Source organism: Apodemus sylvaticus, chromosome 1, assembly GCF_947179515.1.
Source record: "Apodemus sylvaticus chromosome 1, mApoSyl1.1, whole genome shotgun sequence".
Taxonomy (NCBI): Eukaryota; Metazoa; Chordata; class Mammalia; order Rodentia; family Muridae; genus Apodemus; species Apodemus sylvaticus.
Window position 1 is genome coordinate 73920573 of NC_067472.1, and position 12197 is coordinate 73932769.

The 12197-nt window shown below is 44.0% G+C and overlaps 1 pseudogene; it reads left to right on the plus strand.

The window, feature by feature from the left end:
* Positions 1 to 642: 642 nt before the first annotated feature.
* On the plus strand, positions 643 to 1094 carry LOC127679051 (U1 small nuclear ribonucleoprotein C-like; annotated as a pseudogene).
* Positions 1095 to 12197: the final 11103 nt, after the last annotated feature.

Consider the following 12197-nt stretch of genomic DNA (forward strand, 5'->3'; position numbering starts at 1 on the left):
GACAAATCAGCCAAGGTGAAGTCAGAGTTTCCCAGACCATCTCCTTCAAACTTACATATCCAGTGAGTGCTATCATTTTCCAAAACAAGAAGAAGCATGTTCCAAAATTAAGACATATACCTGAAGCCTTCCTTCTCAGGAAGCAGTGTACAGAACTCCAAGAGACTCCCAATCATTGGAATTCAGATGCACACACAGTCCAATGGGTGTTGGGGAATCAGAAAAGATGTCAGGAATTCTGGAACCTTCCCAAAGGCAGAAGTCTATCTGGATCCTTTCACTTACATGCAGAGAACATGCCAAACCAAGCAAACCACACACAGTAACCACATTCAAAACCATGACACAGCCAGAACCCTGGGGGTGTCTGATGAGGAGGGTGGAGTTAATTAAGGCTGGACCAGCCCGGATGGAGCACTAATTGCTGCCCCAAAGAGCATCTGCTCTCCCAGCAATGCTGTGGAGGGCGAAGCACAGCAAGCTAGATGTATCAACTCTCCACATGAATTCTGTCTCAATACTTCTTTCCCTGCCTCCACTGACACACAAGTTGAAATCTAGTCAGAAGCTCTATTTCAGTTCAAAGAGTCTTTTTAGGGAATCAGGTCAGAAACCCAGGTAGCCAATGGCCTGAAGAGCATCATGCCTAAGTTTTATTGTGACTACTGTGATACATATCTTACCCATGATCCTCCAAATGTGAGGATGACACACGGCAATGGTAGGAAACACAAAGAGAATGTCAAAGACTATTACCAGAAATACATAGAAGAGCCGGACCAGAGCCTGACTGACAAAACAACAGCTGCACAGGAAGATCCCTCCAGTTCTGTTCTCTGCTCCTCTGCCTGCAGGGGCCATGATCCCATCTCCCGGGTCCTCCTCAGCCTGGCATGATGCCTGCATCCCACATGGGAGGCTCTCCCATGATGCCAATGATGGGTCCTCCTCCTCCTGGGATGATGCCTGTGGGACCTGCTCCTGGAATGAGACCACCCATGGGAGGTCACATGCCCATGATGCCCAGGATGAGACCTCCTGCCCACCCTATGCTGGTGCCCACATGGCCTGGCATGATGCGGCCAGACAGATAAGAGGAGAAGCACTCTTTATTGTTTTGTATTTCTTGTTGTTTCGCCAAGAGATCTTGGTGCTGAATCTGAGGGTTTACCAGATGCATGGCAAGGAAACTTCCCTTCCTAACAAAGAGAATACTTTCAGAGAGAGAAGTGATACAAAAGAAGTGTGGTTCTCACTTATATTGTGAAATGTGAAAATAAAATTGTCAACTGTTTTGGTTTGAAAAAAAGGAAGAAAGAAAGAAAGAAAGAAAGAAAGAAAGAAAGAAAGAAAGAAAGAAAGAAAGAAAGAAAGAAAGAAAGAAAGAAAGAAAGGAAGGAAGGAAGGAAGGAAGGAAGGAAGAAAGAAGAGAGAGGAGAGAGAAGAGAGAGAAAGAAAGAAAGGAGAGAAAGAGAAAGAGAGAAAGAAAGAAACAAAGAAAGAAAGAAAAAGAAAGAAAGAAAGAAAGAAAGAAAGAGAGAAAGAAAGAAAGAAAGAAAGAAAGAAAGAAAGAAAGAAAGAAAGAAAGAAAGAAGAGAGAGAAAGAAGAGAGAGAGAAAGAGAAAGAGAGAAAGAAAGAGATCCAGGTCAGACCAGTCCTCCAGCACCCACAGAAGAGCTGTCCCTCCCTGTCCCTTGTCTTGCTAAGCACACAGGTTTCCTCCCATTTTCAACTGCCACCAGATCAGCTCCCATAGCTAAGCCTCAAGGAAGTCAGGTGGGTGTGGCACATAAAGAGTCCATCTCCTCTTCAAACACTGACCTATAGCTGTTCTTTACCCTCCCAGAATCTCCGGCCTCCACCTCCAACTAAGATGCCTGTTTGTACCTGGCCACACCCACATCCCGGGACTCTGCAGAAGAGCCTAAAGCCTCCCTCTATGATCCTCCCATCTGAGGGTGGTCAGGGAGGACTATGCTCACCGTGTCCTCAGCTCAGGACAGAGCGGGCCTCTGCCCACTTAAAACAGCCCAGGGAAAATGGAGAGAAGCTCTACCATTAACTCCTTGCCCGAGTAGGCACCGCTTTCTTTAAATCCGATTGCAGTCTTAGCAGACTTGCAGGCCTGAAACAAAAGCCTCCGACCCCTGGAAGATGACTTCCATGAAAGTAGAGCTCATTTCAGAAAATCAAAGCAAAGAAAAATATTGAATACAATTCCGAGGCATAATGCATTATTATGGGCTTTTATGGATTTTATGTATAATTTCATGTAAAGTTAAGAGGCTGAAGCGATCTCGTACATTCAGCTGTATTATCGGCCCAGCACCAAACAAGTTCCACATCTTATTATGTTCACAGTTGACACACTATTAGAGAAATGTGCAGCTGTCTTACTCTACTATTCATTTCCTCATTACTATTTTATAAATATATGATTAACAGTTATTGTAGCTGCCTAATTCACATTTATTGCAAAATGCAAACCCCACAAATGAATGCTCAAAGCAAAGGGATGTGGTTTTAGAGTAATTTAAATTTTACAGTTCCATTTACTCTGCTTTTTAATTTGCTGTGTAATGAGCCTATTAGAATACAGCACATCTGGAAGTTCTTTGGGGAACATTTAATTTTCTGTGGCTTCAGTACTAACAGAACTTGGACCAGAAAGCCCACAGATGCCTAGAAGACTCTACAAATCCACACATTTTATGCCAAGATGCTGGTTAATTGTGCAGATGAGACAATTACAGCAGAGCCTCAAGAATGGCTTCTCGGTGCTTAAAAAGGAACGTGCTAGCAGAGGACCTTTCTCTTTGCAAAGTTTCTACATTAAAATCTAAAATTAGAGGCCAGTGAGAGGGCTCCGGGTGAAGATGCTTGCTGCCACGCCTACTGATTCGAGTTTGGTACCAAAGAGAACAAATTCTCAAAAAGTGTCCCCTGACTTCAACACAGAGCTCCCCCCTCTCCCTCCCTCCCTCCCTCCCTCCCTCTCTCTCTCTCTCTCTCTCTCTCTCTCTCTCTCTCTCTCACACACACACACACACACACATACACACACACACGAAAATACAAGAAAGAACACTTAAAAACAAAAAAGCCTGAAATTAAGATTCCCTGGTTGTTGTTGCTGTTGCAGCAGCAGCTGCTGCTGCTGCTGCTGTTGCTGCTGTTGTTGTTGTGTTTGTCTTGGTTGTGTAGCTTTTGTAGGGTTTGGGGGGACGACACTTGCAAGTTTCTGATTCAGACTGGACACTATCTCAGGTTGTCCACTTTCCCAGATGCGTCTTGCTTTGTGCCCACCAGCCTCCTAAAGAGCCCTCCTAGCCTTTTTGACCTTGCATAACAAAGGCCCGGCGATTTGTGACTCTTGACAGCAAAGACTTGTATCCTCCTCTAGGCCCAACCTGAGCTAAGCAGCTGCTGCCACGACTGTACCACGCCACAGAGGCATCCTGAATATTTGAAATTGATTTGAATATTACCTACAGATCACTGCTGCGGAACTCATGTTTGAGAAATAATGTGAATCCGTTGCCATCGATTAGCTAATTTATGTTCTACAACTAATCGAAGCACAAATCTCATTAGCCACAGGTCAGTAAGGCTTGGAGAGAAAAAGACAATCATTTTGGTAGCCCAGTTGGCTGTAAAGGCACAATTAGAAGCCACCAGGCTTCTCTCTCCTTTTGCCCAAGTTGACTGTGAAAGGAAAGAACAGTCAGCCAGTCTCCCAGGATCCTGAGGCCACTCTGGAAAAAAAAAAAACCCTGTCAATTCAATAATCCAAGGTATCTCTTTTATTTAATATGATAACAGTAAATGCAAGCTAATGGTTCTTCAAAGCATAGAATGCCCACAAGCTACTGGAACTGGGGAGAGGTAAGTTTCCATGGGGAGGGGGGCGGAGAGTAAGGCTTTCCAAACTCTAATTCTACGTGCATTGAACTATTTCCCAGAGCACAAGGGACTCATTCGTGAACCAATTATGTTTTGCAGTCCAGATGCACCTGCGCTGCACCCAGGATCAGATCAACCGGTTCAGAGACTTTTAAACCAAGTTTGAATATGGGCAGTGATTGGGAAATGACAGAAGGGAACAAGCTATCTGGGCTGGGAAGATGGCTCAGCCAGTAAAGTGCTGACTGTGCAGGCATGAGGACCTGAGGTTGGAACCTGCTCGTGAAGAGCCAGGCACAGGAGCCCTTATCTATAACCCCAACTATGGGGAGTGGGAGCAGGAGGATGGTAGGGACTGAAGAAGACACTCTGTGGACTCCTGGACTCCACACTCACATTCGAGTATGCCTGCACACATGTGCACACACATAGACACTCTCATGTACGCAAATCAGACAAATGTAACGATGGCTAATTTTTATCAAAATATGTGCCTCTTGCTAAGCTCTATGGTGTCATTTTTTAAGGCGCTTCCCACAGGCCACAGATGCAGAAAAGCAAGGGACTTCAGCTTTCTACGAATCAGAAAGAGCCCTTTATCTGTCTTAACAATGGATCAAACTGGAAAACTTGCTAAATGACTGGGAATAGAGTACAAACTAAGATTTTCTGGAAAAGCAAACAGGAAAAGAGTCCAGTGAAGTCCAGAGGTCCCCACCGACCCGTTATTTCCTGGTTACTGCAAGGCCATTGCTCCCAGCCACTGGGCATATTTCAAGGGTGTTACACCACGTTCCACTTAAATAGTGGACAGCCCACATTCCGCAGAGGACATGATACCAAGGACAGGGAAAGGGGCTATCAGGTTAAGAACAGGACAAAGTCACCCACACTTCCCCACTGAGACTTGGCCCTAATGTCACAGAATAAACAAGTTTCACATATGAATTCTTTAAATTATTATTATTGTTATTATTATTATTTTACTGACAATACTCTTAACTCTGAGCATTTTCTTTTTCAGTGTATGCATGATGTGTTTAGGTGTGTGTGTGTGTGTGTGTGTGTGTGTGTGTGTCGTGTGTGTACATGTGAAAGGCCAGAAGTCAACAACCTCTGGGGTTGTTCCTCAGACACTGTCCACCTTGTTTTATGTCTTGTTTGTTTTTGACATGGGGCCTTTCACTGACATGATGAAGGTCATCAGCTAGGTAAGACCAGCTGGCCAGCAAGTACCAGGAGTCCACCTGACTCTGCCTCCCAGTAATGAGGTTACAAGGGCCTTCTACCGCTTCCAGCTTTAAAAAAACAACAAACAAACAAACAAAATGGCTTTAGGTGTTGAACTCCAGTCCCTCTGCTTAAATGCAAGTACTTTACCAATTGAGTGTGACAGGCCCCATACCCTAGCACAACCAACGCCATGTTGGAGACACCATTGTGACTTAGAACCCAACACACAGGCACCAACACCTGCCTGGAATAGACCTAATCCAGGAAGGACCTGACCCATAATTCCAGGGTCCAGGAGAGTCAATATGCCTTTTGGCTTTTGAAGTCCTGCCTCTTTCCTTTCTTGCTAACTGAAGTGTGTCAACCAGGATATGGATTTTGTGCCTAAAAAACAAGCAAACAAACAAACAAACAAACAAAAAATAAGGCAAGACTTCAGGTTGCATGATTTTAGCAAGTTCCCCATGCAGCTGCTGGCCAGCAATATAGACTTTCTGTTCAGCTTTAAGAATGGCTATGCGCGTTCTCTGGTGGAGTTAGCTCACAACAGAGCTATCTTCCCAACCCTCTGACCATTACATTATCTTTGTCTGAGCTTCAAAACACCAAATCTTAGAATTCAAAACATGCCCCAGTAGTTACTCCACAGGGCTCTAATCCCGAAGGCTGAAACTCACAGACACACACCTACCCAGCATCTGCTTCTCACAACAAAGACAGCATCCACCACCTGACACCAGCATCCCACATTACATATGCTGAAAAAAGCCCAGAGACAGCTCAACCAGCAATGCTGCATCCCTGCAACAGTCCTCGTGGCTCTGTAATTCGCATGTGCATGCCTGCAGAGAAGGCTACGCCTACTCGTGGCCCTTCTCATCCCCAACTGATGATGTGGGTCTGACAAGCTCCACTCCCCTAGAATCTTCTAGTTGCTCTCTTCCTCACCTACATGAGCTTGGCTTCTCAGTAGCATCATTCATTACTCCCCTTTTCTCCTTACAACTCTACCTTCTGAGAGCCAGCCAGAGACTGTTGCTGCCCCATGACTCCTCCCAGCCCTGCCATGGTAGCTCATTTTGTTGTTATTTTTTGATGAAGCACATGGTGAATCCATCTCTCATCAAAAGAAACAAAGTGATATCAGCACTGCTGTGACTACCTGTTCAACTCCATCTGCCTGCTTCTTCTGAAGCGTAGCATGATCCTGGCTGCATGCTCAGTCCATTTTCTCAATAACCTTCAGTACTGGTGAGCATTGTTTCAGTGTCTTGAGCTTTACAGAACCATCACTTTCTTCTCTATGGTCTTCTGTGCCTAGTATTTTTCCACTCAACATTGGGTTTCAAAGATCCATGTGGATGTTCGTTAGGTGACTATAGACCATTATTTTTCCTGTGAGAATAATATTCCATCTAGGGTTAGTCCAGTCTCTTATCAGTAGACATTAGACACCTCATAGTGGAGTTGCTGACATGTGGGGAGAGAGAGAGAAAGAGGAGAGAGAGAGAGAGAGAGAGAGAGAGAGAGAGAGAGAGAGAGAGAGGCTCTGCATGTGTAACTTTGCAATACAATGTTAATTCTTTTCCTGTTGTTCTTTCTCACATCCAACATACATAAGATTTGTGATTCTTCATCTCACTGTGACAGTTGTAGAATCAGCCTAGAGACACCTCTCTGGCATGTCTGTGAGGGCATTTTCTGAGAGGATTAACCCTGGGGGGGGGGGGGACAGGCAGTGCAGATAGGAAGAGGCCTGAGGAACTTCAGTGTTGCCTCCTGCCGTTACTTCTTCCTGAGCAAATGTGTCATGGATGGCTTAGCCTCCACTAACACCAGGCCCGGGTTTCTTCGGCCTTCTGACATGGACTCCATACTAGCATCTCTCTAAGGCTCTTCTGGGCCTTCTGTGGTAGACTAGGACTATCAAGGCTTCCAGCTTTATAGTCTGAGCTGCTACCTGGTTCTCAGCCTCTTGGTTGGATTATTCAATCCTGTCCTGTAAGCCAGTCTAATAAATCTCCCTTCATAGTGTATATTTATTCTATTGCTCGTGTTCCTCTAGAGCAATGGCCATCAGCCTATGTGTCACAATACCTTTGGGGGTTGCAAATCAGATATACTGCATATCAGATGTTTATATTATAATTTATAATAGTAGCAAAATTACAGTTATGAAATAACAACAATATATTTTTAAGGTTGAGGGTCACCACAACATTAGGAACTGTACTAAAGGATCGGAGCATTAGGAAGGTTGAGAAACACTGTCCTAAAGAAATCCTTGACTAATTTGCTTGGTGGTGCAAAGTATAGTCAGATATTTGATAGGTTTTTTTTTTAATATGGGTGTTTTGCCTGCAGGTATGCCTGTGTGACACATGTGTCTGGTGCCTGAGGTCAAAGAGGGCATCAGACCACACGGAACTAAAATTGCAGATGGTTGTGAGTCATTTTGTGGGTGTGAGGAAATAAAGCCAAATTCTCTGCAAGCACAAGCCATTGTTCCACTTGACTTGGATCAATCAAGCAAAGGTAAAACAGTGTGCCACTGTGGCTTTAATCTGCATTTTCCTGGTTAGAGATGAGATCCGGCAACTGTCCATGCTAATTGTCTATCCTAGCTTACTCTCCCAAACATGCCTACTCATGCTCTTGACGGATTACCCTCTGCTCCATTTCCATGGATTGTTCCCATTTGTCTAGATTCTACATACTAATATCTGTTATGTATGTTGCAAACATCTGTTGTTGTTTGTTTTTATTTGACATTAAGAAGTTCTGAGAGTCTTGGCGTCCTGCAACTTGCCAACTTGTGTTTTGCTTAAAACTATCTGGTATTAAAAGGTAGTGTCTGTTTTCTTCTTTAAAAGGTTAGTTTTAGCTTTTACATTTAATCCATGCATGAGAGACTTTGTGGATGGTATGCAGAAGGGGTCATATTGCATTTCCCTAATGCAGTTAACCAGCATTTCCAGCACATTTTTATTGGTCATTCCATTCCAGTGGAATTGGTACTGGGTCCTCCAGCACTATTGGTAGCTGGGTCTGCTCCTGGGCTTCTATTTGGTTTTCTTCATTTTTGTTACATGGTGACAAAATGCTACTCTATATCAATGATTTATATGCAGCTTAATAACCTGGCCTCAGATTTCTTAGAACATGAACTCCCCTCCAGCCACAGATAACTTATTTGGCTATGTCCACAGTTTGTGGTCCAGAAGGACAAAGCAAGAAGAAGAACATGAAAGGGGGTGTGTCCATTTGTCTTGGGTACTTTCCCAGTTGCTGTGATAAAACACTCTAACAAAAGCAGCTTCAGGAAGAAAGAGTTTACTCGGGCTCGAAGTTCAAGGATACACAACCCATCGTGACAAGGAGTCACGGTAACAGCTGGAGCTTCAGGCAGCTGGTCACATTGCTCTGCAGTCAAGAAGTTTGGAAAGGTGATGCTCCCTCTTTTCTTTGCATTCCACTCAAGATTCCAGCCCAGGGAATGGTGCCACCCACACCGGGAAGGAGGCTCTTCCACCTCAGTTAAATTCATCAAGATAATCCGTCTGAGGTATGGGCCTAGAGATCCATCTCTCATATGATTCTAAATCTCATCAAGGTGACAGTTAAGACTATCATGCAGCCGACTTCTATACACCAGGCTCTGTGCTCAGTGTCTAAGGCATTAGCCTGTCATCCAAAGAACTGCTGCTCTGAAGAGCTCTGTCTTTTCCTTTTGTTCTGGGTTTATTTTATAAATAAGAAAACTGGAAGCCAGGAGGCAGTGGTGGTGCATACCTTTAATCCCAGCACTTTGGAAGCAGAGGCAGGCAAATCTCTTTGTGTGAGGCCAGCCTGGTCTACAGAGTGAATTCTAGGACAGCCAGGTCTACACAGAAAACCCCTGTTTAGAGAGAGAGAGAGAGAGAGAGAGAGAGAGAGAGAGAGAGAGAGAGAGAGAGAAACTGGAGCTTTGAATGGTTTAATGACTTGACAGATTCACACATCAAATAAAAAGTAGAGATTAAAACCCCAGCTCAGTACCAGACTCCTAAGCCCATGCTCTTCCTCTTTCATTCAAGAACTGTGTCAGGCCCATTGCTTTCTGCAGCACTGAACAGAAAGATGCGCTTAGATCTCTAAGCTTGGAAAAGATGTGCTTAGATCTCTTAGCTTGGAAACTACGTCTGAGTACCTGATGCTGGATCTTCATCTGAGTACCTGAGGATGGGTCTTTATCTAAATACCTGAGGCTGGGTCTTTATCTGAGTACCTGAAGCTGGGTCTTCATCTGAGTACCTGAGGCTGGGTCTTTATCTGAATACCTGAGGCTGGGCCTTCAGCTTGGGAGTTTGATGCTGATCTTCCTGGGCCATGTCAATCCCTCCTAGTAACACCGTCTCTCCCCCAGAATGTATGATCAGCCTGGCAAGCCTTTGTTGGACATTTTTCTCTAATTGTGAAGCATTTTCTGTTCAACCTGGATTGTGGTAGGGGAGGGGTGTGGGGGTAAAGTGGGAACATTCCAGACAAGACTCGACATCCTGTCTACAGCTTTTGCCCAGCAACTCAAGAAAATGCCTGCAATGGAAGCTGAGCTGTCCCTTTCAGGCAAGAATAACTGTAAGGCCTTGCACATAATAAACTTCACAGGGCTGGTAGATTCACTGGCTTTAATTATATGGTTGAGGTCAAATATATTTTATGGACAAAAGCGATGATAGGCGGAGTTTTCATACAAAAGATTTCAGCTCATTTGAGATCTAACAATTTTTAAATTTAATATTTTTTTACAACCACAATTGCAAAGGTCAGCTCTAATTCCACAACCTATTAAGAGCTGCCAGACCTGAGACTGCGGCTTGGAGCTACGGGGAACAGGAGGAGGTGGGGGGTGGAGATGATGCACAGGGTTGAGGCTAACAGCTGGATAAGAAAAGCTCCAGGGTCCTAGTGTAGCTGACCATGAATCTTTCAAGGACCCACAATCATTGGTTAGTACTGGTCTCATTTCCTGACCAGCTTTAGAGGCAGATGTAAACTTACACTTCCAAGTACATCAGAATAGTTTCCTGTTCAGTAGGCATCTACCATCTCTCTTTCCTATGCCAGTTGCCCACAGTATCTGTGAGTTTATTCTTAACACTTCGTGAGACTCACTATTACATATCAAAACACCAGCTGAAGACAGACAAGCCCATCAGAAGTGTCCCGACAAGGTGCTTGGACCTTTCTTTTTAAAATCTGTTATTATTCATGGTTCACTACAGGAACAGAACAAATAGAATGAACCAAGAGAGAGAGAGAGAGAGAGAGAGAGAGAGAGAGAGAGAGAGAGAGAGAGAGAGAGAGAGAGAGAGAGTTTTTTTAGAGTGGCTTACAGGCTGTGGTCCAGCTAGTCCAAAAATGACTGTCTAACAACAGAATATCCAAGCATCCAGTAGGTGTTCAGTCCACAAGGCTAGATGTCTCAGCTGATCTTCAATATATGCCATTATCCTGAATAAGTAGTCTCTAATGCCAGTGAAGGAACAGACTTGTCAGTGAGAGTGAGGATGAACAGGCAAAAGAGAAAGCTCCCTTCTTCTGTGTTCTTTGCCACCAGAAGGCTGCCACCAGAAGGTATGGCACAGATTAAAGGTGGATCTTCCCATTGTCTTAGTTAGGGGTTTATTGTTGTGGAGACATCATGACCATGGCAACTCTTTAAAAAGACATTATTTAATTAGTGCTGGCTTATTGTTTTAAAAGTTTAATCCACTATTGTCATGGCATTTGCAGGGGACTTAGTTTCCCCTTTAGAGCCACTGTGACATTTCTAAAATAAAAATATGCTCCCTTCCTTTCTGCTGCAAAGAGACCCTCATGGCTTTGGGGCCAGTCCAATCTCCTCACTTAGGCATCCAAGAACCAAGGACCCTCCAGGGTCTCTGCTTCCACTCCTAGATGTCCCTTCCATTTGATGCCCCAGACCTCTTCTTGGAATATACATCCAGCTTCTACTCTCAGAAAAGCATTAAGTGCCCTACCAGTCTTCCCAGTTGATACTGGATGACACCAGTGTCTCTGTCACATATTGTCTACTTCCGTCTCAACAGCCCAAAAAAGTACAATTACAGACAGAGAGTCAAGGTCAACAGAAACTAGGTGACTTATCCACTACCTATAACCCAAGACCAAGCCAGTTTATTAGGATACTAAAATGCCAGCATGGCCCAAATTGAGCCCTGCAACTCTCCTGAGATAGTGAAGATATCTTCTCCTCACTCTCTTTTAGCCTTCTGTGATGTGTTAGATTCTGGCTGACTTTCCAAAGTGGAGCCTATCAAAACAAGGGCTTGCCTTCCCTTGTCTTTGCATTCCTAGCTCCTAGACAACAGCTAGCCAATCAGAGGTGCTCAGTTAATATATGCAAAAAGAATAAATAAATAATCAGTGGAGGTAATTATTGGTAAATTTAACAGCCATAAAAGAACCCCATGATTCTGCAGAAACACACATTGTACAGTTGTTTTAAAAGGTCCCATCTGCACAGTGAGAGCCTCTCGGTGACCCTGTAATGGCTGCTGTGCTAGAGGAACCACCCTTCCCTAGGTTTGGTCCTCTGATTAGTCCCCCTCACTATTCCAGTGCTTCTTAGTACTTGGTGCTCTTAGCCATAGGGACCTGATTTTGAGCATTCTATTAAATGTATTAGAAAAATTAATCAGCTGGCCAATTCAATGAGTTTTGCTGCACATGCATGTAAATTATATTTATCCAGATGTTTAGCAGGTCCATGCCAAACCATTTAAACATAAACAGATAAGTTCTTTACATCTAATTTTCAGCTTCCTAAGAATCAGTCCTCAGCAGATGGCTGGGCAAATGAATGCTAGAAAAAAAAAATTAAAGGCTGTCTGTATCTTTCAAATTGACATGGTGAGCAGTTGGGTTCTGCTGAAACTAAGAATGACCACAAAATGTAATTATGATCATAATGAGAGTTAAGCTTAAACTATTTCTCATTTTCATCGCCGTCACCACCACAAGATGGAGTGGAGATTAATGCCAGGCCATTTCCTGT